This window comes from Carassius auratus, unplaced genomic scaffold (assembly GCF_003368295.1).
Source record: "Carassius auratus strain Wakin unplaced genomic scaffold, ASM336829v1 scaf_tig00017564, whole genome shotgun sequence".
Lineage (NCBI taxonomy): Eukaryota > Metazoa > Chordata > Actinopteri > Cypriniformes > Cyprinidae > Carassius > Carassius auratus.
The window spans coordinates 9,211-36,418 of record NW_020524796.1 but is presented as its reverse complement, the minus strand read 5'-3'; the positions used below and the strand labels follow the sequence as shown (position 1 = coordinate 36,418).

Sequence of the window (27,208 nt, the reverse complement as noted above, 5' to 3'; positions counted from 1 at the left end):
TGAATGTGAGCTTTACTCATTAACAGGAAAACAAGCCTTTGGGAACAAGTGTCCTACAGCTGTCCGTCATCGATAAGGACGCCAGCCACAACGGCCCGCCTTTTCATTTCCACATCCTATCAGGAAATGAGGGGGCGTGGTTTAAACTGGATAGAGAGGGGCTGCTGACATCTAATAAGGTGTTTCGTAGGTCCGAGGGCACAGATTATGTCATTCACGTACAGGTAAAGAACAAAAAAGTTAAATAAATTGCATTCACTAGACTACACTAGCAAAAAAAAGTTTTTTTAAAGTTTGAAAGTCTTTAGTGCTCACCAAGACTGAATTTATTTAATGAAAAATACAGAAAAAAGCAGTAATATTTTAAGATATTATTACAATTTTAAATCACTGTTTTCTATGTGAATATATTTTCAAATGTCATTTATTCCTGTGATAAAACGCTGATTTATTCCAGTCTTCAGTGTCACATGATCACTCAGAAATCAAATTAATATGCTAATTTGCTGCTCAGTAAACATTTCTGATTATCTTTTCTTTTTTTTTAAAGGAAACTTGAGGATACATTTTATTTAAATGCAGAATTTGGATTAAATACAAACTATATTTCTATGGTTGTGATTGACGCTTGATTCAGCCAATCACTGTCCGCTGTTTCCCCCCATAGGCCAGTGATTCGGGCAGGCCGCCCCTGTCGTCGATGGCGAGCGTGTTGGTGCGTGTGATAGAGGAGAGCGTGCACAAGCCAGTGGCGTCACCTTTACACGTGCACATCGTGACCATGGAGGACGAGTTTCCAGGAGGTGTGATCGGTCAGATCCACGCCACAGACCAGGACGCCTTTGATATTCTCACCTACGGACACACACACCAGCAGAGCAGCCTGTTCAAGGTATACCAGTGTGTGATCCACTGGTTTGTGTTTCCATTATGCATGCATCACATTGATATTTTCACACTTTTTCTCACTCACTTTCTCACTAAGCAATTATCATTCAGTTATAATTATTATCGAGTTATTATTATGAATTAGTAAAACATTTATTATACAAATGAGAACGTGGACCACAGAACCATTCATAAGCTGCACAGGTATCTTTGTAGCAATAGCCAATAAAACATTGTATGCGGCAAATTTATAGATTTTTCTTTTTTGCCGAAATCATTAGGATATTAGGTAAAGATCATGTTCCATAAATATATTTTGTAGATTTCCCACTGTAAATATATTAAAACTTAATTTTTGATTAATAATGTGCATTGCTAAGAACATCATATAGACAACTTCAAAGATGATTTTCTAAATGTTTAGATTTTTTTGCACCCTCAGATTCCAGATTTTCCAATAGTTGTATCTCAGCCAAATATTGTCTGATCCTAAAAAACCATACATCAGTGGAAGCTTATTTATTCAGCTTTCAGATGATGTATTAATCTAAATTTAAAAAACAATGACCCTTATGACTGGTTTTGTGGTCCAGGGTCTAAAGAAATATAATTAATAACTTGTTTTTGTCAAAAGAAAAAAAAAACCCTATGAAAATGAAGTGATGGGATTGATGGGAATTTTGCACAACTAAGAAATACTTTCAAATCATAACTACCACAACATTTAGAATCTTTAAAATTCATGCATTTTTCATAGTTTTACTCGTAATTCATTCATATGCACAATTTTTTCTAATTTCAGCCTTTTCAACATTCTATTTAAATGTTTTTGTTGTTGTTGATGATGATGTTTTTACAATGAGAAATATTAATTATTATTAATTTATATTCATTCATTTGCATACATCCATAATCCAATTTTACAATACAACATATTAATTACAAATGTCTAGATATTATATGTTATATTTTTTAATAAATAACATCAGAGCAGCCTACAAAGTAAAAGTGAAATAAGAATCCATAAAGTGAAATCCATTGTACCTACTAACATTTGGTTCTACAGTCAGAGAGATTAAAATGATTGTCCATATACAAATATACAGCAGGTTGTGAATGCATAACACAGTTTTCAGCTATTACAATTGTGCGGAAAAAGAAGAATATACGTGTGTGTGTGTTTAATCACACGATTAATCACATCCAAAATAAAATATTTAGTTTTCATACTATATGAGTGTGTACTGTGTATATTAATGATGTATATGTAAATACAAACACATGCATGTACATATTTAAGAAAAATATGTTTATATATTGAATATATTTATATATAATATATAATTATAGAAATGTATGTATATAATAATTCACATAATAAATAACACACATATATTATGTACACAAAAACTTTTATTTTGGATGCAAGTAATCATTTGACAGCACTTATTTAGTTACATATGTATATATAATGTTTGTATAATTATATACAGATAGAATAAAATTAACTGTAAAATATTTCATAAATTGCATTTTACTTTTAGTAAATGTATTTTATTCTATCAGACATTATCCAAAATCAACAAAACTCTAATTTTGAGTTAATAGGGTGAATCAAAATTGTTGAGAAATCTTATTCTTTTTCTGGTGCAGGTGAGTCCTCGAGACGGTCGCATCATCGCTCTGAGCGGCTTGGACGCGGGCCGCTACACTCTCAACGCTACGGTAACAGACGGCCGCTTCACTGTGAACGTGCCCGTGAGCGTGCATGTAGAGCAGGCCTCGGCCGAGATGCTCCACGAGGCCGTGACCATCCGTTTCGACCGGGTCTCCCCTCACGACTTCGTGTCCCGTCACCTCCCCTCGGTCAGACGCGTCCTGTCCAGCGTGATGGCGACGCCGCGAGCCGACGCTCTGCACGTGCTCAGTGTGCAGCCGGTGGAGTCCACGGGACAGCTGGATCTGCTGGTGGCGGTGGAGACGGTGGACGGCGGTGGGTTCTACAAGGCAGCGCTGGTGACACAGAAGCTGAGCTCGGCACGCAGACAGCTGGACCAGGTTCTGAGAGTCTCAGCGGTTCTGGATAAGAACTGCTCGGGTCTGGACTGCAGAGAGGCTCAGTGTGAACAAACCATCACGCTGGACTCACACAGTCTGCTCACATACAGCTCCACCAAAACCAGCTTCGTGTCGCCCAAGTTCCACAGGAACACGCGATGTGTGTGCAGCGGTGAGTGAACAAATCTTTCACCCGGGATCATTTCAAACAACATTTTTCATTTAAAAGCCATTTAAAAGTGTTTTCCAGCACAGTTTAATGCTTTTATTCAAACTGAATGACAAAACAGGAACACCGTATGAATATAGGCTTTTATATTCATGGTATTTCTGCTGTAATTATGACCAAAACAAAGTTTATTCATTTATGTATTTAACTAATAGAATGTTGTTTGACTATGTGAACCATTAAAGAATAGAATGTATTTATAGATTTAAGTACTAGAATTTTAATATTAGAATTTATTTATTTTAATATACTTTTTAATAAAAAACTGTACTTATATTTAATTAACCATAGTTCAATTTGTAATTCTTGACATTTTAACAAGTATGTTAATGAGGGGTGTTATTGATTTAGATTTTAATTTAAGTTGGAGTTAGAGCATTTCAGTATATTAATAATAATTGATTTATTTAAATACTTTTTAGTTATCTCGTGGCATATTTGGAGTTTTGATGAATATTTATGTTTACATATTTATGAGTTTATGATAAAATTTATGATTTAAGATTGTAAGATAAATTAATTAATTTATTGCATATGTGCAATTTTTGTTTCAAGATCATACATTTTAATAAAGTTTTAAATTAGAAATTTTATGAATCATGATTTCTTAATGTAAATGTGTAAACACAGGTTTTGCACCAAAATAAATAAACAAATGCAAATCAAATCAAATAGTAAGCGAGGCATGTGGGTTGGACAAACACTATTGTGAATGTATGGAAATATTGCCACGAGTCTCTTCATCAATTACATGGTGCTGTTTGACTATTTGAACCATTAAACCCTTTCCATCAAACATATTTTGGAATAAATATTGAGGCAGTTTCTAAACAACTCTAGCACTGTGCTGATTCTCACTCACAAAAGCAGTTCAAACCTAAAATTACACATGTAAAACTTTCCTGAACACAAGGTTAAAAGCCCATCTTTAAAAGACGTTAACGCAGGGTTAAGCCTTTACATAAGCCACCTATCAAACATGCACTTACAAAATGACACTCTCGAACACGGGCCACGTCCTCGCACTCATAAACAGCAGGAACTGAAACACATCGTTTAAATTAGGAAAACTATTTGTGGTCAGTATTATTACAGTACTACACCACTATAACGGTCGTCATTTCTCCCTCTCTTTCTCTCAGACGGGAGTTGTTCTGCTGCGTCGGAGGTGTGTGTGGATATGAGATGTCCCGGTGACATGCAGTGTGTGGGAACGGACAGCAGCAGGGGGCCGTACGTGTGCCAGTGTCCCCCGGGCAAACTGGGAGAGTGTGCAGGTAACATATAACCCTGTGTGAAAGCTCTTTATGTGTGATATATCATGTGGCACCTTCTTACAATATGAGCCGTTTCCTTTCCAGTGACTGATGTTTTGTGTGTGTGTGTGTGTGTGTTGTTCAGGACACACCTCTCTGAGCTTCTCTGGGAACAGTTATATCAAGTACAGAGTGACGGATGGAGAGAGGAGCGGAGAGATGAAGTTAGCGCTCCGCATCAGAACGCTGCAGAGCAAGGGAATCATTATGTACACGCGTACAGATCCGTGCAGCGTGCTGAAGGTACACACCATCAAACACTCTTATAGCATTCATATACTTTAGTCTAATGACTTTTTAACATGGAAAGGAAGTGAAAAGACATTATGAAATCTTAATAAACGTCTTTGCTGCTCACCCAGGCTGCATTTACTTGATCAAAAATAGAGTAAAACAGCAGTAATATGAAACAATATTCTAATTTACAATAATTGTTTTCTTGTTTGAATATATTTTACTATGTAATTTATTCCTGTGATTTAAAGCTGAATTTGCATCGTCATTTCTCCAGTCTTCAGTGTGACACGATTCTTCAGAAATCATTCTATTATTCTGATGTGATGTGCAAGAAACCTTTATTATTATTATCAATGTTGAAAACAGTTAATATTAATATTTTTGTGGAAACCATGGTACAATTGTTTTTCAGGTTTCTTTGGATAAATCTCAAATTTCTCTCTCTCTCTCTCTCTCTCTCTCTCTCACTCTCTCTCTCCCTCTCACTCTCTCTCTCTCTCTTCTTTCTATATATATATATATATATATATATATATATATATATATATATATATATATATATATGTATATTATTATTATTATTATTTTTTTTATTTTATTTTTTTCATAGACTATATTTATTTATTTGTCTGTGGTGAATAAATAGATTTATTTACCACAAACTTATGAGAAGTAGTGTACAGTATTGCAGTATTTTTTTATATTATTGATGACATAATGACAATAATATTTATACATATTGTTTTGACTATTTAGCAGAAAGTGTTTTTTTGTGTAAAAAAAAAAAAAATGTGAAGCTCAGTTATTGATACAATTTTCCTGATTTGATTCTATTCTGATTCACAAACTCTCAGTTTGATTTCATTTGATTCAGTTCGGATCAATTTGGTATATTTAAGCTATCATGTCTTGGATACATTTCAGTTCGCTTACATATTCTTACATTTAAACTTTCTGCTAATGCTGGAAATTGTACAGAATAGTTTTTTTAGACTGATCCAAATAAGTCACTGAACTTTTCATTAAACTTTTTTTTTCTTTTTTATCTAATGATAAAAGGAACCGACTCATAAGAGTAATTCAATTCCAGGGGTTGTGGGTTGATGAAAAGCTAATAATTAATCAAATCATAAAAATGAAAATCTATAATAAATAATTTTAAAAGAAGTACAATAAATGTAACATGAACGTGCAAATCTGTTGATAAATGAAATGTTTTATGTTGAGTTTGAATGACACAAGTTTAAGAATCTCTGGTTAAGGGGGTTGCTATATGGTTGCTTTGCATGCCATTATTTCACAATGTGATCTTTTTAATCCATCACATTCAACACAGACTGTATCTGCGCTTGATTGACAGATCGAAGAGGGAAAGCTGTGGTTCCAGCTGGATTGTGGCAACAGTCCCAGGAGCATGGGGATCTCCGGCCGTCCGGTCAACGACGGGAGCTGGCATCACGTTATCCTGGAGCTGCGAGGAAACTACAGCAGTCTTTCTCTAGACGACATGTACGTGGAGCGGCGTCTGGCCACGACCAAACACCGACCTCTGGGAGCAGATTTGTCCATTTATTTCGGAGCGCAGGTGTCACCCCCGGACGGCCGTAGCTTGACGGAAAGAAAGGGTCCGCGGGTCACCAACGGCTTTCAGGGCTGTTTAGACTCCGTGGTTCTGAACGACAACGAGCTCCCGCTGCAGAACAAGCGCAGCCCGTACGCAGAGGTGGTGGGTCTGACGGATCTCAAGCTGGGATGTGTTCTCTATCCGGACGCGTGTGCCGCTCAGCCCTGCCTCAACAGCGCCACCTGCGTCAGCCTGCCATCTGGAGGTGTGTGTGTGTGTGTGTGTGCGTGTGTGTGTGTGTGTGTGTGTATGTGTGTCCAAACCCTGCTTAACTCACCAGAAATGTCTGTTCTTAGGATTGTGCCATGATTCATGTTAACGTTATAATTAAAGCTCCTGGTTGCTTCATTTAGTCTCCAGTTAATCTGCTTGTGTGATGTAATTCCTCTGGTTAACAAGCTTTGCTCAGTTTTGGCGTGAGTCAGATCAGCTCAGCTTCTGTCTGTCGAGTGAAGCCGTAACTCACATCTTCTGCGTCTGATGGAGACCGAATGAGCAATTATGATGATTAAATCAGCGGCAGCTTTCCGCATGCTCTCGAGTACATCTCATCCCATCGTGCTTTCTCTCGCGTTTCTTCTCCTCTTGTGTCATCTCTTTTCCTTCCTTTTATCGCCTCATCATTCAGTCTTCTCATGCCATGTTTTCACCTAGTCTCTTCTCCTCAGTTACTTTCTCCTCAAATCTCATCTCTTCTTGTCTCATCTGTTCATGTCTCTCACCTCTTATCTTATCTTCTCATTTAGTTTGTTCGTCTCTTCTCGTCTCACCTCATTTCTCCTACTTTCTCCAACTCTTATATTGTTTTCGCATCTCATCTCATGTCTTCTCATCTTCTCCTCTTTTCTCCGTCACTTCTCGTCTCTGTTTTTGTCTATTACTACTCTTTTCTCATCTATTTTCTCGTTTCCCTTTTCGTCTCTTTCCTTTTTTGACTCTTTTTATCTATTAACTCTCTGTTTCACTGCAGTAGGTAACTTTTGTAAAAAAATATATTTTTTACATATTTGTTAAACCTGTCATTATGTCCTGACAGTAGAATATGAGACGGATAATCTGTGAAAAAAATCAAGCTCCTCTGGCTCCTCCCAGTGTCCTATTGCCATTTGCAGAAATCCATCGCTCCTGTTAAGAAACAACCAATCAGAGCTGCGGTCCGTAACTTTGTTTGTGTTCAAAATTTAGAAAAATGTATATAATACGTGAGTACACCATGAATCCATTTTCCAAACCGTGTTTTTAGCTTGTCCTGAATCACTAGGGTGCACCTAAAATAAGTGTTTATATTCGGACTATTTTAGATTGCTTCGGGGGTACCGCGGCGGAGTAACCCAGTACCTTTGTGATTCTTCATAGACATAAACAGAGAGAAGTAGTTCCGGCTACGATGTTCTTCCGCAAGACGCAAGCAGTTCTGTTTATTAACCGCTAGATTCAAAAAATTACCGACTTCAGCTTTAATCTAATCAGTTCTTATCTCGTCATCTTTTCGTTTTTCTTTTCCTCCCCTCTTACTATCTCTTCTCTCTTTGTCTTTTCTCATCTATTTCTCCTTTAGCCCTCTCGTCTGTTTTTTTTCCTCCTCTTCTCTTTTGGTTTCTTCTTTAGTCCCGTCTCGACGTCTCTTCTGTTTTCTCCATTCTTCATCGATCTAATCTAGTCTTGTTTCCTCTTTCTCTCACTGGCTCTGATGAATGGAGCAGGGTGTTGTGGTTGTTTTGGGAGTTGTTGTGTTGCTGTACTCGTCCTGTTTGTAAAGGTCGCTCGTGCAGGAGTGTGCGCGCGTGTCTGTGTGTTTGTTTTTGTGAGGAGACCTGATAAGACCAGCGCACTGTTTGCTCACTGACATTTTCCACGCGATTTCCCACCGGCGTGTGAACGTGTGTCTGCCTCTCTCCCGTGTCTCTCTCAGGTTATTCGTGCAGTTGCAGCGCTCCGTACACCGGAGGACGCTGTGAGACCGAGATCAGCGTCTGTACACCGAGCCCGTGTCAGAACGGAGGTGTGTGTAAACCCATCGGGAACGCCTTCATCTGCAGCTGCAAGAGAGGATACACCGGCGGGACGTCAGTCTACTAACCTTTCACTTCTTGATCCAAAAATATCCCACATGATGTTCTTAAGAATGCATTTAATTCCATACTAAATGGGGGAAGAAAGTTTTTTGATGACTGATTTGTTTAAAAACAAAAACAATTTACATACAGTTTTTAGATATATTTATGAATAAATATAAAATATATCTGTATTCTATTCATCTAAAATATTTATATTGAGAGAATATACACTTTATTTATAAGTATAAGTATAAATAGGGATTCATTATAAAACTGTAATAATTGTAGCAGATCAGATGTATATGTATATTCAAATGTAATACATTTTAATAATTTGAAATACATTTACAATTTAAATACACATACATTTACATATTATTAAATTATAATTCATAGTAATAATAATAATAACTATTATTATTATTATTATTATTATTATGTTCTTTTAATATTTCATATATTAACAAGTCTATATTCTTTCTCTCACTTGATGGATGGATGGATGGATAGATAGATAGATAGAAAATGGATGGATGGATAAGTATTGTTATTATTATTATATTTCATATATTAAAAAGTCTATATTCTTTCTCTCTAGATATGTAATATTTAACATGTAATATAGAATTTTATTGTGAAATTGTAGTGTTACAGACGGTTTCAACGGCATCAACATAAACAAACGTTAATGCGCGTGAGCGCTTTTGTGGACCTAACTTAACTTCCGGTAGACTCCAAATAGAATCAATAACAACAGCCAAGTCCCTCTAGAGTAGATATTTTTTGATAACAAACAAAATGTGTTTTCTGTGTGGATCAGGCGGACTTAATGAAAATGCTAATTCATTATTTGCCAGCAGGAGATGTTTTGAAGCATAGACATAAAGCGTGAGAAATAGAGGTTTCCCCAGTAACAGCTGTAAACAAATCAGAGCTGGTACGCTCACACGCTGCTTTATCACGCATATAACATGCACGTCTTCTTTCAGAAATACAGCGATATAAAAACGCACGTGCCTCGTTTTGATATTTAAACATAAATGTAAGGAATTATTATTATTAAACATGCAGTACGTTACGTTACGTTACTCATGTTTATTTAACGAAGCCTTTTTGAAAATCGATCAGTTTTAAAATTGTTGCGAGTCTCCAAAAATAAATAAATGTATGGGAAACACATCCCGCAGCACAGCCACCTGAGCCCAACTTCAGTCTACTCATCACCTTGACTTTAACTGCGTTTGTAGATGGCACCACAGCTAGACCGATATAACACAGACCGGAAGTTAACTTAGGTCCAGGCGCGTGCGCCCGATGAAACCGTCTATTAGTAAAATACAAGTGTATTTAAATATTTAAAATAATTTGATTTAAACTGAATAACCTTAAAAATAATTGTTATATGTTATATCTTATTATGGGATAATAATTATATGTATATTATCTATTTTAATTTTTCAGAACAGTTCAATAGTCTCTCTCTCTCTCTAAACACACACACACACACACACACAGATTTGTGTGTGTGTGTGTGTGTGTGCGTGCGTGCGTGCGTGTTAATCAACAAGCATCCAGATATTGCGTGATTTTCTTTTCTTTGTAGTTGTAAACGATTACGCTGTGTGTGTTTGATGTACATAGTCAATTAGATAGATGAACTTAAACTTTCCAAAGTTAAGAGCTGCCAACAGAATTTAATAACCAGCATCTGTTCTTTTCTAAAACATGTACTCGAGTCTGTTTGTGTTGGCAGCGCACCATGAAAACTGGCACAGGTTTAGCACTGACTTGCATGCCATGTTTGCATACATACTGAAGCTTGCGTGTCCTCCGTGTACAGTTTTAAACCGCTGCTGTAACGCGTTTCTCAGTTGTCTTCACTGTCTGTGGCCACGAGAGGGCGGCATCCGTCTGTCCACATTAGAGCAGCGGGACTCTTTTTTTTTAAAGATGGTTTCAAGCCTCTCTCTGAACAGAGGAGATTATACTGCTGCAGTCTCTCTTGGCTTATGCTAATGTAGTTCATTACAGACCACAGACACTTTTATTTGGAAATTTAGCGCTATTGAGACGACTACACACAGATATCAGAGCGAGTTAAACATGGCCTTCATGCACCTGCAGCATGTCTTTTATCACACCTGAGACACACACACACACACACTTTTTATAAATTATATAGTATATGGGTACCTTGAAGACAACATGAAATGTAAATGAAAATTTAATCTGTGGACCATTAAAATGGAATATTAGTATGATGTGTTTAATATATTAGTGTAATAGTGTTATAATAATAATAATAATAATATTATAGGTGCATATGTTTGTGTGTGTGTGTGTGTGTGTGTACATATAAGGTAAATAATATTGATTCAAACATAACTAAAAGTTTAATTGGAAATAAAACTTATTTTATTTCAGATACAGTAGTTCAGATTATTTTATTTTAACCTTTTAACTTATTTTGACCTAACAACACAAAATTAAAAAAAAAAACGAAAACAATTATCATCTGTGTGGCCTGTGTGCTCTAAACTTGATTATAAAGCAGTGAATGTTACATTTTGATTAAAATTTTATGAAAAAGCCCAGCAATATTTATTATGGAAGTAAACAAGGTCACATTTGATTTCACATGGTCTTTAATGGCTCTTTGAAACACACTGATTAGCTCCCAGAAATGGCTGAAAACAAAAGTAGTTTTTTTTTTATTCTTCGTCCTAACCAGCTGTGACAGTTTGCTTGGTTTCTATGAAATCTCCCAGCTCCAAATTTCTCATAAAAAATATTCTGATTGGCTGTTACTGTGCGGTGCCTCCCAGCGTTTTCACTTTCACTGTAGACAGACGGATTACTTCAGGCTGTAAATGTATCCCATCATGCCCCCTTTCAGACACAATGTCAGTTTTTTTATAGACTGATGCATTTCTGCCGAGTCACAATAAATTTTACAGCAGGCCAAGGACAGTAAAGTGATGCAGTAAAAAGGCAGCAGGCCACAGTAACCAGCGAGTGTTTATGTCTCCTCTGCAGCTGTGAAGAGGACGTGAACGAGTGTGAACGCGAGCTGTGTGAGAACGGCGGTGTGTGCGTCAACACTTTCGGCTCCTTCTACTGTAACTGCACGCCAGGTTTCGTGGGCAGCGCTTGCTCTGTTCGTCCTGTGCTTGTTCCGGATATGCAGGCTGGCCACGCCTACGTCGGGAAGGAGGAGCTTATCGGCATCGCCGTGGTGCTCTTCCTCATCCTCATCCTCATCCTACTATTCATCGCCTTTCGGAAGAAGGTCTTCCAGAAGAGCTATTCCCGGAATAACCTTTCCATGGTTCAGGATCCTGCTACGGCCGCCTTGCTGCACAAAGCCAACGGTGGCCACTATCCGCCGCTACGCTGCGCCATCGGAGAGCCAATCAGCTTGTACATGGAAGGAAGTCTGTCTGGCCCTCCTCAGGTTCCCGTCCGGCCGATGGCGTACACGCCGTGTTTTCCCGGAGACGCTCGGGGAACCCTGGAGAAACGGCCAGGGGACGGCCGAGGCCCAGAGCTGACGGAAATGAGCACGTTCCATCCGTCAGACTCGCCGCGGATTCTGGGCGGGACCAACAGGAGGGGCGTGGTCGTGTGCAGCGTGGCGCCAAATTTGCCACCAGTTTCACCCTGCCGGTCTGACTGTGATTCCCTACGGAAGAGTCCCTGGGAAGAGGATGGTGAGAGAGAGATCGGTATATCTGTGTTGTGTTTGTGTGTGTATCAGAGTATAAAAGAGGACTGCAGTGAGCGTTACTACTCCACATATCTGAGTCCACTCCAGGATTTCCATTTGTAGCTAGAGCACAGCTTAAAGAAATCTCCACCCAGTTACTGCTCCACACATTTATAAATCTAATTTTAATTGATTATACTAATTTAATATTAATAACAGATGAACAATAGTAACTATATTCCAACCTTTAATAAATAAAAAATTATGTCAACATCGCTCACATCAAATAATCAACATCAAATCAAATTTTCATTTTCACTTAACATTTGGTATATTGCATTATTTTATTTCAAGTAATATTTCCCAAACTCTATAGCTCTTTTAAAAAATAAAGTATACTTAACAATATAATATGAATGTCATATATGATCATAATATAAATAGCAAAAAAACAATAGTAATGCTGCACGTATAAACAATTATATATATATATATATATATATATATATCGTTATTATTATTATTATTATTTGCTCATTTGTGTTGAGCATACTGAGTATATTTAATACATTTTATTTTACAGTAAAATATTTCAAAAAATGTTCCATTAAAATGTTTTTTCTAAATATAATTATATATTTTTATATTAAATTATTTTAATATAAGTAGCTGAAAAATGATAGTAATGTTGCATGTATATGCTTGTGCAAATCATTTTGCATGCATTTCGCATATATCCATTTAAAAAAATTAAGAATATTCAAAGGATCTGTAATATTATTATTATTATTATTATTATTATTATTATTATTTCAAGTTGCTGATTCATCCATCAGTTTTTACTAGACATAATATATATATATATATATATATATATATATATATATATATATATATATATATATATATATATATATATATATATATATTGTTTTTATGACACTATTAATAGTTTATTTGAAATTGCGTGTGAATTATGCTGACAACAGTTGTAGTTGTTAAAGTGTATTGTGGTTGTGATGGAGAAGTGTTATGCGAGCTTGAACACGATGACCCTCTCATTAAGAAAATAAAACGTTTCTCGCTCCAGGCAAAATCATGCAACTCCTCTCCGCATCGCTCACATGCTCTGTTGTGTTTGCACGCATATGTTTATGCATGTTTATGTGTTTGCCAGTATGAATTTATCAGACGGCTTTGATCAGTTCATGCCCGCCAACTGTGAAATCCATCTTTCCCTTACCATGTTTTATTTAAACGTCGCATTTAACTGCATTTAACCTCACGGAGCTCAGAGATTGGCCGAGATCTGCCGTTTCACACACACACACACACACACACACACACACATCCTCGTATCTCAGTAACTCCCTGAGGCTTTTTGGCATGCACATTTTAATATTCAGACTCTTAATGAACCCTATGGCAGCACTAGCATTGGCACAGCATTCAAACTGTATGCCGATGTATGAATGGTAAAGCGACCTATGACTGTTTTCAGCGCAGATAACACGACCTGCTGCCAGATTTCACGTTATCAGTGTACGCAGTGGCAGAGCACTGCACTTTTATCTTCTTAAACTCAGCTCCGTTTCCTGCTGTGACAGTTTAGGCAGACACGCACAGGATCTGGGGGAAAAAGCTTATATTTGTTGAAACTGTTTCCACCTGCAGCTTCCCACTAGCTAAGTTCATCTTTGTTAATGGTGTTTTCTGTAAATCAAATCAAAATATGAGGGTTACAGCCGAAATTGAAAACCAAGCTTCAGGTGGAAACCGTTTCATGCAATAAAAGCTTTTCAGATTTTGCTGCGTTTTAATGATGCTTTTTGTAAACCAAATCAAAAGTCACTTTATTTGAAGATGACATGGAAGTAGACCTGTTATTCTATAAACCGTCCCCCACAGAATCAGCAGAACTTAAGCTGAATTGAAATACCTGACATTGAATTTCTACACATCCCTTGTTATCCATTAATTAATATTTTAGAATTGTATTATGCTTTCTGCTATCAAGAGTAGTATTCTCAGATCTGAATAATGAATTTCAGCATGTTAAAATCCACTCCACAAAATCTACAGATTTTTTTACTCCGAAATCAGTGCTGCCAATGTGGAAAATGACCCTCTAAACTGATTTTTAAACTGTTTTTTGTTTTTGTTTTTTCGTTTTGTGTCTGTGTGTTTTTCTGTATGATTTATTTATTTATTTTTATTTTAGAATAAAAAATACAATTGCAACTTTATATCTCACAATTCTGAAATTTTTTCTACAGTTCAGAGAAAAGAAAACTCAGAACTGTGAGATACAATCTCAGAATTTTGAGTTACAGTATAAACTCAGAAACATAAGAGATAAAAAACTAAATTATAACAGATAGAAACTCAGAGTTATGAGTTAGAATCTCAGAATTGTGAGATAGAAACTTTTAAGAGATATAAAATCTGAATTATGAGAGAAGTAAACTCAGAAATATGAGGTATAAACAAGGAATTATGACCGATATAAACCGATATAAACTTAGAATTATGAGATGCAATTCAGAATTATGAGATATGTAAAGAGAATCATGAGATATAAACTCGCACTTGCACTTCTGGTAATTTGGAATTCAAAAAAAAAAAATTTTTGATAAAATGTCACAATTATAATTTCACATGGCAGAAACAGCCTTCCTTAGTTTTACTTGTTTGTTTTATATTCTGTTTTGTTTAGTTAAAAAAATATATAAATAATAATAATAATTTAAAACTACTTTTTTTGTTGTTATACATTTTAAAAAGTAATTTATTCCTCCGATGCAATGCTGCATTTTCAGCAGCCATTACTGGTAGTAGTAGAAACATAGTGATGTTTCTTCAGGATTATCAACAAAACATTTTAAATGTGTATCCTGTCACTTTTCATCAATTGAATGTGTCCTGGCTAGATAAAAGTATTAATTTCTTTCCTGACCCCAGACGTTTGCATTGACTCTCATTGTAGCAGCCTGGGATCTTAAACACAACTTTATTTCCTCAAGGACCAATAACCAAAAATTGTAACTTCCATTTTCATACATCTGTTGCCCTTTTTGTGAGTATTATACATCAGGCGATCTGTGAGTGGCCCACGGGTGTGCTTTTGAGAGAAAAAAGAAATTTCTTTAAAAGAGTATAAATCTTCACATCAGGAAATACCGAGCGGAGAGCGTTTATGGAAGTATGTATATGCAGTCCATTTACTGGAGAAGCTGATGTCAAAAGCCATTTTCCCTTTGGTATTAAATTCTCTCCCATCGGAGTCCTCCGAAGCTTTTTACCACCCATAATAACTTCCTTTTTCATTTTCTTGTGGTTTGCGGTCTCTCCCATTCAAACCCTCTTAGGTCTTAAAACTCTCCACCTGTGAAATACAAATCGAGATAATTATACGCAGATGATATAAGCAGCCATTTCCATGACACCATTAAAGCAAAGATCAAAGGAAAAATGTCTGGGAAAAGAAAGGAATTGAAGGCAAACATCAGAAGAGAGCACTTCTCGGATACAGAACGGCGTGGAGATTCGCCCACAGCTGATGCACAAAACACATGTGTGTGTGTGTGTGTGTGTGTGTGTTTACTGTAAGTTAAGCTGTGATTGGTTGACGTCCTGATCTTTGTGTTCAGGGAAAGTGGATTTGCTGGAAGAGGTCACATGTTTCTCTGGCAGTAACAAGGGCAGCAACTCGGAGGTCCAGTCGCTGAGCTCCTTTCAGTCTGATTCCTGTGATGATAACGGTAAGTGTGTGTGTGTGTGTTGCTCCTGCTCATTGTGAAAGGTTAAAACGACAGGCGTCTTTCCTCAAGACTATTCATGCAGTCATCTTCATTTTCCAATTTTTTAAATCTATTAAATATTTTAAGATTTTTTTTTTTTTGAGTGAGGTGTGCGTGCTTGTGTGTGTGTTTGTATGCATTAAGTCCATGACTTAAAACGCTTTTTGTTGTTGTTGTTTTTACAAACTTTAATAAAGCAAAACATGTTGATTCTTCATGTTTACTTATTTATGTATTATTTGTCATTTAATACCTTAATATTGAACTTTAAGCAATGAGACATGAATGATTCTCAAATCTGCAACAGAGAATCATGGGAGTTGTAGTTTTGTCACACGGACCTGTTGCCTTATAATCTGTAAAAGTATTTTCTATCAAGAATTATTGCTTTATCAACAGTACAAAATGCAAACAAGCTAATTCTGTAATTGACATTGACTATTATGATTTATTGTAATGCGTACCAATTTTTTTAAGTCTACTGATTTTAATGTTTTTTATTGCTAACAATACAGTTAAAGATTATTTTTGTTTGTTAATATATATATGCCAAATAATCATAAATAATAAGACTATGATAATTAGAACATGTACATTAATATTTTAATATTATAATTATGAATAAATAATATCTCACTTAAGCATGCATGACTATTGTATTAAAAAGTTAAATATGACATTGTAGTGACTTTAATTAATGCTCATCTCAACCAAAGATTTGAATGCAGCAGGTCTGTGTGTGTGTGTGTGTGTGTGTGCGCGCGCGCGCGTGTGTGTGTGTGTGTGTTGGTCACATCACCATCTCTCCTCAGATTCGCTGGAATGATGTCATGCTTGCCTTTCATTGGTCACAGCTAAATTCATCTGCAGCCGATCTGGCCACAGAAGCTTCTGCAGTGGACCAACAGTGTTACCGAAATTGTGGAGTTGATTCTTCTGTTTGATTGGCTTGTGTGTGTGTGTGTGGGTGTGGGTGAACGTTTCTGACTGGTCTTCATTGCTTTCTCTTTCCAAGCTTCCATAGTGACGGTAATTCGGCTGGTCAATGATGCAGTCGACACGATTGAGAATGAAGGTACTCTTTCCCACCGCTGGACTCTGAAGCATCTTCTTTAAAAGCGCTTGAAGACTCATGCACAAACCTTTAAACACTCTTTTTTTCTTTCTCTCTTTTTTTTTTTAGAATTACACACATAACCATTTGCTTAGAAGTCAACATGTGGACCATAGACTTTTATTAGGGCTGTCACTCACTTAAATAATTCATCTCATTTTATGCAGATTAATCATTTGAAGTATTCATGATTAATTGCATGTCAATATTTGATACAAAAAGCCCTCAAGTACAGATAATAAAAAATATATATTTTATGTCCATTTCACATTAAAATGTATTTTTTTTAAATATAAAATAACATTTTTTATAATAATCCGAAATTACTTTCAATTTACAGCCCTATTTTTAATGTGAAAATTATTATAATGATTACACAACCTATCCCTTAAAAGAAAACCTTTTGAACTTTTAGTCTGCAGTCATTATGATTTTACATTTAACTTTTTTTTTTCTTTTTTTTTTTTAGTTGAAAGCATTCTCAAAGGGTTTTGTCTGTTTTAGCTTTGTTCTTCTCATTTCTTCCCCAAACCATAGTTAAGTACACTACAGAAGTAACTTTACATTATTAAATACTAAGAGTGTGTGTGTGTGTGTGTGTGTGTGTGTGTGTGAGAGAGAGAGAGTGAGACAGCATTACTCATGAGAAGAAACGTCACCCCACTCAGCAAGATGATCGAGCAAACACACGAGCCCCTGCTCAAATATTTTCGCTGACGAACTCACACCTACAAACACATCCCCAGATCATATATTACCCAGAACGGAAGAGCACAAATCTTGCAAACACACACACACACGTTTGAAGTTGTAAAAAAAAAAGCTTTTCAAGTGTATCTTCAAAGCTAGACATGCTAAAGTAATGTAGGCTGATGAGCCTGTTTGAGTTTTCCACTTGTCCTTTGATTTAGAGGTTGTAAATCTAACAAACTTCTGAATCATGAAACTAGTTCATGCTGAGACATCTCAAAACTAGTTCATATTTACATATTTTTAAACCATCCCTTCATTTTGTCAATGTACTCTTCTTTATTTTAAAGGTCCATGCAGTATATTTGTATAGTTTCATTGGCCAATACAAAGTTCTATTAGCATTAGTATTCTCATACTGTTCATTTCTTGAAGTGCTATTTTAGTATTACTTTATTGTTATTTTAGTATTATTGATATACTTTTATAGTATTTAGTACTATTTTGAATTAGGTTTTATTTATTAATATATTGATGGATTTGAAGTTTTTGTAATTTTGTGCTTTTGTTATTTTTATTTGTTAGTTTTTTTACATTTCTGTAGATTTAATTTATATATAAGTTTTTACTTTGAATTAAATTTATTTTAAATTATCAAATTTTTTCCTATTTTAATTTATCTAGTATTCATTTTATTTTATAGTTTGTTTGTTTTTTAAATAATTTTAGTTTTAGTTCACAGTAACAGCACTGCTTTAAAGTGGACTAAATATACTTAATATAAATGTGAAAAATGGCACTTTTAAAACCAGCTCACAATGACAAATAATACACCTATTTGGTGTAATAGCTGATTAAACTATTTTATTATTATTAATATGGTCATTTTCAGCTAACTAGCTTATATTTTCCATCTGACCCTGGAGCACAAAACCAGTCTGAAGTCTCTGGGGTATATTTGTAGCAATAGCCAAAAATACATTGTATGGGTCAAAATTATAGATTTTTCTTTTATGCCAAAAATCATTAGGATATTAAGTATGGAAGTTCATGTAAATGACCTACTGTAAATATATCAAAATGTAATGTATATGTATTGCTAAGAATTCATTTGGACAATTTCAAAAGCAATTTTCTCAATATTTAGATTTTTTTGCGCCCTCAGATTCCAGATTTTCAAAAAGTTGTATCTCAACTAAATATTGTCCGATCCTAACAAACCATACATCAATGGGAAGCTTATTTATTCAGCTTTCGGAAGAGGTATAAATCTCAACTTTCGAAAAATGTACACTTAATAGGGTCACATGTTAGGATTGCTTTACATGTGTTTTAGTGGATATACTTTATACAGTCTGTAAACTGATATTATATTCATATTTAGTCCAGAAGGTTTCGTTCTAACGATGTAAATCTAATCTTATGAATGTTTTGTGTGTGTGTGTGTGTGTGTGTGTGTTTGGGAGTGCTTGATTTTCACAGTAATTGACTGCAGACTCACTTACTTCTCTTGGTTCACATTTAAATGACATTTGAGCTGTGAGCTTAATCACAGTCAATCAAACACAACGATGAAGATCAAACATGAGCACTTTAATAAGCTGGGAAGGAATGCACACATTTTTACACCATCAATCTCTCTCTCTTTCTGTTTTCACTCTCCATTATCTCTCACCCTTTTAAATATTGACCATGGTATTCATAATTTCATAAGTTACTGCAGTTTTTATTTAATAGTAACAATAAACACCACAAGCTGTTTTTTTAATATCTATAATAGCTTTAATTTAGTTTTATTAATTTCAGTAATTCAAGCTAAAACAAGCAATGTTTAATTAGTAGTTTCAGTATTAGTAATTTTGTTTTGCACTTTTGCCTTTTCTTTTGGTTTTAATAATTTTAGAAAATCAATCTAAAAAAACTTAACTTTAGTCATTGTTACTGTAGTTTTGCTTTTTTAAATATTTCTGTGTAGCTGTAATTTATATTTATTTTAGTTTCAGTAATTTCAGAAAAACTAAAAAGTAACCAGATTAATAGATTTTTTAAATTTCTCTGTATATTTAATTTATATTTATTTTAGCTTTAGTAATTTCATTCAAACTAAAAGGAAATCACATTTAATGTTTTATGTTGTTGTCATTGTTAGTTGCTTTTTTAATATTTCTATGTGGCTTTGATTATTTATTTTAATTTGAGGGATTTTATTAATACAAATGAAAAAGAAACCACTTAATTTTTTTACGTTTTCATTACGTATGTGCTTTTGCCATTGTTAGTTACTTTTTAATATTTCTATGTAGCTGCAATTACTGTTTATTTTTCTTCCCCAATTCCAGAGAACCTGAGACGTTGTGTAAAATGCAGTCAAATCAACAATCTGTTATTTGTTCATTCTCTTTAACTTTCATTTAATTTACAAAAGTACAAAGAAACGATTTCCAAAGTTTTCACTGACCAATATAAATGTATTTTATAAATATGTGCAAATTTAGTTTTTTATATAGATGGCTGCAAACACACTCCAAACAAATTTGGGACGGAGGCACGTTAAACACTGTCACATCAACGGTCCTCATTGTTTGGGAGTTGAGGACACTATTTGTTAAAGTTCTGCAAGCAAACATTTTGTCCAGTCTCGTCTGATACAAGACTTCAGAAGCTCAGCACTCTGTGATCGTCGTTGTCTGATTCTTCTTTCATCATATATTTTCGATAGAAGTCTAAAACATTCACTCTGTGTCTACGAAACCACGCTGTTGTAGCACATGCAGAATGAGAGCTGGCCTTGTCTTGATCTAATAACCATGGACTTCCCATGAAAGACATCATCTTGATGGGAGTATATGTCTCTGTATAATCCCAGTAAATGGCTCCATGTCAATGGTACCTTCAGTCACCCATGCTGTTTGCTCTGCTGCACTCATATACCATGACAAACATTTGCTTTTACTTCTGTCACTAATGAAAGTCTGGGTGGTCCCTTTGGTCTTTGGGACTGAGAACTCGAAATCCATTTTTCCTGGAATCAAGTTGAAATGTGGACTCATCTGAGTACAGCACACATTTTCACACATTTCTTTTTGACTATCTGAGATGAGCTCTGACCCGGAGAACCCAACAGCATCTCTGCATAGAATTGATGTTTAGCTTTCTCCCCGAGTAACAGATTTCAGTTGCATTTCTTGATGCAGAAGAAGACTGTGGTAAATTCAGTGGTTTTCTGAAGTACTCCTGAGCCCATGAGGCTATATTTAACACAGCAGCTTCTTATACAATGCTATCTGAGGGCTCAAAGGTCAAGCACATTCAACTGAGGTTTCATACCTTGCCCTACATATACTGTGTTTTCTCTGGATTCCCTGAATCTTTTCACAATATTATGTATTCACAATATTTTGCATTCTTTGCAATTCTGCATTGCTGAATGTGATTTGTGATTTGTTTGACAACTTCTCTTATGAAATTTGCCACAAAGTGATGATTCATGATCATGTTTGCAAAGGCTGAGATGCTCCTCTTATACCCAAACATGATACCTTGACCTATTACCAATTCACCTGCTTACTGTGAACCGTTTCAAAACCATAAACTATATTCTATAAACTTTTCACTTTTATTTTGCCTCTGCCACATTTTTTGCCACATACCCTTTTTGGTATGTGTTGTAATGTGGAAATCTTTTTTTTTTTTTTTTGTCAATTAAATAAAAGTTAAAGAGAATGAACAAATCAAAGATTCTTGATTTTATTGCATTTTACAGAATGTCACAACTTCACTGGATTTGGGGTTTTAGATTTATTCATTCTTTCCAAAAAAAAAAGAATGTTTAATTTTTGCAAGGGTATCACAAGCAACAATATATCACAAAACAACACAAGTACTTTTCGCAGAAATAAATGTCAAGTATGATTTCAAAAGCATATCTTGGTGGGATGTTAGTGCATTTGCATATGGTGTTTGTAGACAAACACAGAGTTAGGATGGGTTTGGTGCTGCCCCACAAATCTATCTCTCTTTCTCTTTTTCTCTGTCTTCCTGCTTCTTTTCTGCCTGCCAGTGTCCGTTATGGATCAAGGTCAAAACTTCAACAGAGGTGATTCACGTTCTCTCTCCTGCTTTGTTCAGCTAAATCTCCCGGAGTTCTTGCCCTCCTTCCTTCTCAGACTTTGTTCTCTGTCTATTCCTCCCTCTCTCGCTCTCCCTTTCCGTATTGCTGACAAACTGAGCTGTTGCATTCTGGGAAATGTCACATCATCCAGCAGCGAGCTGCTCTTTGCCGACACACACACACACATCAGAGTACCTGCAGTCCTCCGTCACCCCTTTCCTCTCTTTTTCTCTTCTGTCTCTTCCCCCGCAGTGCTTCCATTGCTGACTTTGTGTTTTTCTTTTGTTTGATATTGATGTTTTCTGATAGTGAGGATTAGGCCGTGTACAGTGTGTGTGTGTATGTGTGCGTGTGTGTCCCTGCGCTTCTGTGTTTCCATGCATCGCTGCATGCAGTCCTCACTCTTTTAATTTGCATTTTTTAATGAATGTGTTTCGCTTGTCAACAACGTGTCACTGACCTCTGAACCTTGACCTCTTGTCCTGGCTGTGTCTTCGATCACCTCGCAGGCATGTCCACTCACTACAGCAAGACTTGCATGTGGAGATGCTCAGTGTAATGTTTCTGTCCCCACCAAAACTCAAATGGATTACAAATGGGCAGCTGAGACTCATTTGAAAAACGTGCCTGTGGAGACATTTCTGAAAAATTATATTAGTTGCTTTCTGCAGTTTCCGAAACACTTTCAAAGTGAAATGAGTTCAAATTTTATCCAAAACAGATGAACATGTTTGTGGACATGTTTATGTTGGTTGTTGTATGAATTGATACATATTTGTTTCAGTTTTAGTTATTTTAGTATATCAGTTAATTTCCAACTAAATGAAAATGGGAATTTTTGCCTTTCCAATTAGGTTAAATTGCTGAAATTATGTTAAATAACGTTTATATTTTTTAACAATTATAATAAACCCGGTGAGTCGTTTAAACAGTAAAACGTGTTTATATATGTATATATATTATTATTATTATTATTATTTTTATTTTTATTATTATTATTTTTTTTTAATGAACCAGAAATTTGAGAAAAAAAATTTATACAAAAATGTTTAACAGTATTGTGCAAATAACTTTTTTAATTGATAAAAAGGAGAATATGTCTTTATTAATTGATAATCCGCCCCAAAATCATAATTTGTGCAAGCATGAATAAAAGTTGATGGTGTTTTACTGACACAAGTGCTGGACACTGCGGTGAATTGTATGTATAGGTACGTTTTTTGCAAAAGCAAGAAGCACGTTTTTCCAATGAGCCTATGTTGCAAACGGGAGACCCTACAGTCTCAACAAGTGCTCCGTTTGGGACAGGACTGATGTCTAACCTGTTAACCTCCCTTCAGAATGACCAAGCATGCAGCCCTACATGATTACGTTCCTACCGAAGGACCCCTTAGTTGTTTGCCCACTCGATGTTTACTAACTTCCTGCTTCCTGTTTCACCAGCATACCACTGGGACACTTCTGATTGGCTGCCGAGCACACGCTTACCAGACATCGAGGAAGTCCCCACCTATGAGACGGGTGAAGTGGGCGTGGCCTTAGAATCTGACTATTACCTTGGCGGATTCGATATCGATAGCGACTACCCGCCTCCTCAGGAGGAGGAGTTTATGTCCCAGGACCAGCTGCCTCCGCCCCTTCCCACTGAGGAATATGACACCTCACCCGCCAATCAACCTGTTTCCAGGGAGAGCACTCTGAGCGGGGACCGCAAGCCCCGCCCACACTTTCACCCCAGCCAATACCTGCCTCCGCATCAGCTGCCACTCGGCTCTGCGGGGGAGGAGTTTAGCACTTTTACAAGCAGGGAGGAGCGTCTGTCCGTCAATGCCTCCTCTGCCTCCGACGTATCCTCCGTGCCCTGCGGGTTTGAAGACTCTGAGACGGGAGGAAGCTTGGATAGTTTGGAGGACACGCACATGCACCCACATACACAGCAGACTGAGGTCTGACACGCCACCTGCCAACTACAGACACAGTTAGTGACGTTAACAGGACGTGTTTTCCCACATATAAGACACTAAACTCTTCGTCTGTCTCAGTTGTAAGACAGATGCAGCAGATTCGGTCTGAAGACTAACTCTCAGTGCTGCCCTCTGCATGAGCAGCTCAAATATAAAAGCACAGGAAGTGGGACCGGAAGTGATGTCATGGTTGGGGACCAGACGATTAAAGCAACAAGAAGCGTCATATTGAACGGAGACCAATGATCTGTAGACATGTTTTCAGAAATCGCCTGGTGCATTTCATTGTTTCTTCCAGTTCCTGATTTGTTTGGTGCTGTGTTTGAAATCTGGATCTGTCCTAAAACCTAGTGAGCCGCCTACCTAGACGAGATTTTGCTGCCTTCTAAGATACAAATTGTAAGTTTAAATATTTTTTTTTTAGAATTGCATAAAATTAAATCCTTTCTAGTTACATATTTTAGATTATTAATGCAAGAACTAAACTTACATCTACATAGAATAGAGAATGACAATCAACAATAATGACAATAAACAAAATACTAAAAGTAATAGAAAAAAAATTATATACAAAGCTATTACATTTTATTTGTGTTACACTTTTTTCTATTATTTATGCAGAAACAAAACTTAGAATTACATGCAATGAAGTATGAAAAAAAATATATACTAATAGTTATACCAAACCTGCTGTAAGTAAATACAAAACAATACATATGTTTTGTTTAAATTCAGTTTAGATATTTTTATTTGAATTGTATAAAGTGACGTCATTTGTACTTAGACTTTTTTTATTTATGCATAAACAAAACTAAGAATTGCGTACAATAAACCTAAATTAAAATTAGAATTTTAAATACAGCATAAATAAAGTAGTAGCTCACATATACAACCCTGAATGCATTGTAAAAGAAAAAAAACCTTATCCAAGATGAAGAGATATACTCATTTAATTCAGAAAAATATTAATAAAAATAATGTAATTTAAAAATGACTTTTAGTTATGCAATATTTGTGTAAGTTCATACACATTTTTCAAACTCTACTGAAATCAAATGTGACTCAAGGCTCAAATTAAGCTAAAAATAAATCAATAAACCAGCCTAAGGGGGTCTTCAGGTCTTAGCTGGTTTAAACTGGTTCAACTGTTTTCCCAGCAAGCAGATGTTTAGCTAATGTTTCCCAAATGCCCAAACCCCTTCTAAAACCATCCAAAAAGTCCAGCTTGGCCAGGCTGGGAGACCAGCCAACCACCTTAGGCTGGTTTCAGCAGTTTTTTTGTGTTCAGCGGGGGGGCGCTTTGCATCAAACTTGGCAGTTGAGTTGCTTTCTTTGTAAACCGTTCCAAATCGCTCACTTATAAGGGTCCGTTTGAGTTCGGATGCCACCTTAGAAGGCAGCTCACTAGGTTTTGCAGCCGATCTTGTCTGTGTGCACAGGTGGACATATATATGAAACCGTTTTCTATAAACAGTCAAAAAGCACACAAGTTTTATGTATCTTCCCAATATTTTAATTTTTTTTTTATAAATGCATTTACTTTTTTGCACTAAACTGATGGATATGTTCAGACTTACAGCGGCCCTGTCTAAAATAATCCTGTCATGTCACATTTAAGGCCCTGGACTGGTAGCAGCGTCGTCTTTTGTGTGAAGCATTAGTGGGTCCTGAATAGCACTATTTTTCAAGCTGATCGTTTTAGACGAGCGTTTTAAAGGAACGTGGGCAACTCTCTTCTGTAGCTTACGTCTCCTCTTTTTTTGTCTTGTCAAAACATCACGGTAACATATCAGAAAGCCATAAGCAGAAGAATATCATCAATAATGTTTGTGTTCGCAGGCACTTACAATGCAAGAATGACACATGCCTGTAGCACGCAGTCCAAAAACCTCATCCGGTTCTCAACCGACCCAAACCAGAGAAAATAGTGGAACGAGAGAGCGAAAGCAATAACGGCAAGTCAGAAAGAAGGAAATGCCAAGTCCTGAAACGGAATACTGAATAAAAGATGCAGGGAAAGAAAATGTAAAGAAAGTGAAAATCAATAAAATATAAATCAAAATGAGAACGAGGGAGGAGAGAGAGAGACGGAGACGTGATACTGTGGACCAGCTTTGGATTGGAAAGGCGTATAGAGGCCTGAAGGGAACAGGACTGAGATGTTTGGCGTGAGCTGATTTCAGAGCTTGCACTGTCATTTTGAATGCCATTGGGCGGAGCGTTTTTTGTAAAAGCTGTAATTTTGACGGCAATTGTTGTACAGTGTATATACGTAAGTTGTTCAAATGCAGATTTTGTAGATATTGAACTGCAATCATGGCAGGGTTTGTGCACCCAGCAGATGAAAAGGACAAACACGCAAACTCACGTACTTTCACTGGCATTTTTAACAGATTTTTTTGCAGCTGCTTTTAACCTTTTTTCAGAATATGTTTCTCCGCCCCTTTTTTTAAATTGTATTTTTGTTTCCATTTCACCGTGTTTATATTCTAGAAAAGGGAATTCCTCTACTCCTGATGGATTTGCGCAGGGAGTTTATTTTTATTCATTTGTTTGTATTGTTTTAATTTCGTCTTTGATTCGTTTTGTTTTGTTGACCGTGTAAAACAGTATTAAAACATGCTTGTTATACTGTACGTGTAAAAATGGTTTTCTTCACTCCTGGATTTTTGTTTAGTTTGTTTTGTTTGGTGTTTTTTTTTAAATCAATGCTAAAATTAAAAAAGAATATTGATCAAACTGTATATGACTTTGAAGTTTGTGGGTAATTTATTTCAACGCAACATGAAATACTGTAAATGTCTCATCTTATCTTTTTAGTTCACATGCTGAGAAAAATAGGTAACATTTTAAAGTAAGGTCTGATTAGTTAACATTAATTCATTGACTAACATTAAAATGCGTTAATATATTTTAACGCTAGTTAATAAAAATAGTTAGTTCACGTTAGCTCAGGTCCATTAAATAATATTAACAGACACATGTTTTGATTTTAATAATGTATTAATGTTAAAATTAACATTAAGTAAGATTAATACATTTTATTCTTAGTTCACGTTAACTAATGTAGTTAACTAATGTAAACAAATGGAAACTTACTGTAAAGTGCTACCAAAAATATTCTTTAAAATTAAATATATAAACAGTAACACTTCACAATAAGGTCCCATTATTTAATGCGTTAAATAACAATTATTACAGTTGTTAAAGCGTTTATTACTTGTTAACATTAGTTAATGAAAAATATTCATACTTAGTCAATTTCCATTAATATAATTAACAGATTCAACTTTGGATGGTAATATATTAGGACATTTTGTAATTAACAATACATTTTACATTTAAAATTTTAGCTTAAGATTTAAGCTTTAGAAATATTTTTCATTGTTAGTGTGTTAACTAACATTATTAATG

General features: G+C 35.7%; 1 pseudogene; it reads left to right on the top strand.

Moving 5' to 3' along the window:
- Window positions 1-26,430, top strand: part of LOC113075721 (protocadherin Fat 3-like) — a 42,263-nt pseudogene extending 15,833 nt beyond the window's left edge.
- The last annotated feature ends 778 nt before the right edge of the window (window positions 26,431-27,208 follow it).